This window comes from Nicotiana attenuata, unplaced genomic scaffold, assembly GCF_001879085.1.
Source record: "Nicotiana attenuata strain UT unplaced genomic scaffold, NIATTr2, whole genome shotgun sequence".
Classification (NCBI taxonomy): Eukaryota; Viridiplantae; Streptophyta; class Magnoliopsida; order Solanales; family Solanaceae; genus Nicotiana; species Nicotiana attenuata.
Genome location: NW_017673857.1, coordinates 113,537 through 117,700, shown reverse-complemented (window position 1 = coordinate 117,700; position 4,164 = coordinate 113,537). Strand labels below are relative to the sequence as shown.

Sequence of the window (4,164 nt, the reverse complement as noted above, 5' to 3'; positions counted from 1 at the left end):
TGTTGAGCAGCGAAGAACTCTTTCATTTTCTTCATTTCTTTCATGTCATCTTCTAAGGTAGACAAGCGCTCCTGCAAGGATTTGTTTTCCTCATTCAAAGATTTGTTTTCTTCTCGAGTTGAACGTAGCGCGGACAGTAATTCAGCATTTGAAGAAGTTCCACTTTTCAAGTCTTTCGCCTTTACTCCACCCCCAAAGCCAAATACATGGCTACGAGTTTGAGGTCCACAATATTTTTCTATAATCTTTATGCTAGGTAGAGATGGATCTGATTGAATTATTCTTTGATTTGAGCCTACAAAATATATAAAGATACATTTAAATCAGAATCCATAATACTTTCAAGTAATTTACAAATTCAATTTACCAAACATACATGTTTTTCAATTGCTTCAGGTTCAACAAGCTTGTTATCTTTCTTACGGGTCTCGAAGAAAATTGTTGCCAAATCTGGTGGATTGCCATCTTTTCCGCCCTTTATATCAAAGGCAAACATGTCAAATAACAGCTCGTAAATATTTTCTTAGGAAAATAAAGATTTTATGATAATACCTTTTGATAAATAATCTCTCGAATAGGCTTGCTACCAATGTGATGAAGCATCTTCAACTTAGCTCGATTTGCCGCATTCATGTTGCTTCTCGCCTATATTTGTGTAACATTAAGCTTAAATGTAATAAATTTAATAAACTTAAACAATATACTCAGGTTCCAGATATAGTAGAAAAATATTTGGTGCTAGGGAGGGAAATCAGGCTGCAGATACTTTAGCGAAATAGATTATTAAATCATTAGGAATACCTGAAAACTTTCTGAAGAGAAATGTTCCTTTATTAACCACTCTCCTTCTTTCTTGTCTACTCCCTTTGGAATATTCTTAAGAGCCTGTTGGATTGGCTTATCCTTCACATATTTTTCATGCAAGTGTCCTCTTGTTCCATAACTCTTTCATCCATCCGAAGATATGATCACGATAATCATTCATGTCAACACTCTCAAATTTATCCTACAATAATCAGAATATGGGTTGAGTTTATATTAGTTCAGTTTTAGTAAATCTGTTGCATTTTGATCCTAGCTGTGCATTTTGAATCTGTCGCATTTTTAGTATGTGCTAATAGTTGTATTTAATTTGAAATTCTATCTAGCAACTCTCCAGCAGCGGAACTTTTTATGAAGTCAATTGAATCAGTTAACAATCTCCTACAATTATACAGAGCAAGTAAAGTAATTGAGCACATAAGTTTAGACAACTAATACTGCTACCGTATGCTTGTGGTAGCTGGCAACATAAAACTGGGAATAACTCATTCGTCAGTAGAGTTAAGTGCATACACTTTTAAAAAGTTACCGAGATTAAAGAGTCAGATGTCTTTAACTGAGATTTCCCCATGGTTGCTATTTTATCCAATACCCAATACTTGAAGCTCTGTTCAACAGAATCTTCCATTTGAAAGGGAAAATGGTTTTGAAGTTTTCAAGAGATCATACATCACTATAGAACTTTCCTTAGAGACCTTAACATATTTTTTTGTTTAACCAAATTTATTTCCCCATGGTTGTTATTTTATCCAATACCCAATACTTGAAGCTCTGGTCAACAGAATCTTCCATTTGAAAGGGAAAATGGTTTTGAAGTTTTTAAGAGATCATACATCACTATAGAACTTTCCTTAGAGACCTTAACATATTTTTTTGTTTAACCAAATTTCTTGGTCAACTGACACTGATCCGTGCTGTACTTATGCACAGATCTGTTGTTCTCTATTACTAAAGCTCGAGTCCGACACCTTTGATTTAAGGGAACGGATCCCAAAGATACCACCACACTTGTCTTGTCGTTACCTACCTTGAGTTGTAGAGGGTTAAATCAGTTATGTATTAGTATTTTAACTTAGGCCAAGTTTGGACCAACTACACCTTTGAACGTCTGCAAATATTCTACTTGGACAATAATTGTCACATAGAAGAGTTACAACTTAAAAGTTAAATATCAAGTGCCAACAAAAGTTACCCTAAGAAGCAATGAATTTTGAATTGAAGAATATTTAAACAGCAAATGCCATATTTGTATCCTCATGCCCAAGACATCTTATATGCCCTCAAAGACAAGAACTGACCAAGTGCACGTTTAGGAATATTCATATGAATAAAACTGGGTTTCTCTTCACCAGATTAGTTTGATGAAATAATATGCTCTTGCGAAAGAAAAAGAAAAGAGCATGAAGAAGAGTAATTGTTTTAATAAATAGGCAGCAAACCAGAAATTGTTCTATTACAGTGTGAGATTCACTTTCCAGTCTACTGCTTTCAGAATTGCTTAGACGTTAACCTATAGTTGCTGGTTTATCAATAGCCAATAACTGTAAGCATTATGGTATTTGCATCACATGCTGCCAGCTAAATTTCCAATTGCCAATTAAAAATACTAACAATTATCAATCAGAGATTCGTTTCACTCGTTTTGATTCATACATAGAGGCACAAATAGGAACACAGGTATGCAACTAAATAATATGCATCTTTCCTGTATAAATATTATTTCCTCAGTCATGTAGATAAATTTTCCAGATTTATCAGCCATGTCAAAATTGTTATCTAGCTGCTTAGACTTAAATTGACTCAAAACGCACAGTCATACTCTTGGAAACAAACTTGAATACACTTCAGAAAATTAAATTATCAAATCAGGAATCCCAACACAATAGTCTTTCCACTGATTACATAAACAAAAAATAACAGATAATGAAATCTTACTAATTTTTTAATGTTAGAGAATAAAGCTGCAATCAGCGAAATCAGAATAATTAGAGAAGAAAAAGAGCAACTTGAAAGAGGAGGCATACCTTGAATTCTCAAACGAGCGAGATGAAAACTAGGGCAGAGTTGAATTCACACACGACCAGATTCACAATTTGTGTTTTGAGAAAATACAGATAAACAGAGGGTTTACTGTGTTTTGATGGAAACAGGCGCTAAAGCTAGGCGGAGATTAGGGCAGATCTTTGCTATGTTTTGATCCTAATTTTTAGACAATAATAGCTTTTTAATATTTTGGTATTAGATTTGGCAGCACTCTCTCATACTGAAGGCCTCTCAATTATAATTTGGGACCAGTTATTTTTTTTTAAGGACCAAATTTTATACCTTCCCAATAAAATATAGCATTAAGGACCGCAATATAATCTCATCCCAATACATATATTATTAGCGACAGGATATTAACTCGTCCCTAAAAGTTGGTCGTAAATAAAACTTTTTCTTGTAGTGTTTCTCTACACTCTAGAGATCGACTCAAAGAATTAAGAGTTAGTGATATTCTTCAAATTAATAAGTATAATATCATCATACGTATACATTTGAGTTTCCTTTTTTTTACATGTGTATATATGGTTCGAAGCAAAAGAACTAAATTTAATTGAATCCACCACCAAATAAAAAGTCGCTCTAAAATTGCCTCAGTCATCACTATTGGTTCCACCTCACTCCGTTAATCCTTTTTGTTTTTATTTTTTGTTATATGATTATGATGTGATAATCTCATATGTTATCTAGACTTCTACACTTGCAATTTTAAATTCAGGTAATTATCATTCAGTGACTTAGGCAAAATTTTACAGAAGCGGTGTCAGACTCTTGTTGCAATTTGTCAAGTGGGTTTGGATTAAGGAGTATGATGGTTTTAGAGTTTTTATTTTATGCTCCGAATTATAATTTCCTTCTGCTGCATGTATTGCTTAATTTGTCTACAAGCTACAGCCTCTCTCGTGTTATATTATGTACTATAAACTTGCACGACGTATCATTGTTTGTATTGCCAGGGATGAATTTTGCGCCACAGAATAAATCTGAGGAGCTAAGAATGTTGTCAACAACAACATATCTTGTTGAAGCAATTAATTTTTGGCTTCTAATATTTCGATTTTAGAATTGATATCCTCACCATTTTTCTAGCAGTTTATGCATGCGTGAACATGTCAAAACAATGTATAGTTTTATTGTCTAACGATTTCTAATGCTTAATCTTTTTTTTTATCTATGTTTGTGCGCAAAGGCGTCTCAATAAAACTCGTGGCCTAAAGTCAAATTTTAATAAATGGCCTTAATTTGTTATTTTTTGTCTATAGTATAGTTAGCTTGCAAAATATAGTATTAATATTACAT

At 33.2% G+C, this 4,164-nt stretch overlaps 1 long non-coding RNA gene across 1 annotated transcript; it reads right to left on the bottom strand.

The window, feature by feature from the left end:
* Positions 1 to 6: 6 nt before the first annotated feature.
* On the bottom strand, positions 7 to 3,074 carry LOC109217468. The gene is made up of 5 exons (XR_002066645.1): positions 2,847 to 3,074; positions 802 to 1,006; positions 553 to 645; positions 377 to 475; positions 7 to 295 (listed from the first exon to the last, which is right to left on the bottom strand). It is a non-coding gene; the product is annotated as an uncharacterized LOC109217468 (long non-coding RNA).
* Between the last annotated feature and the right edge of the window lie 1,090 nt (positions 3,075 to 4,164).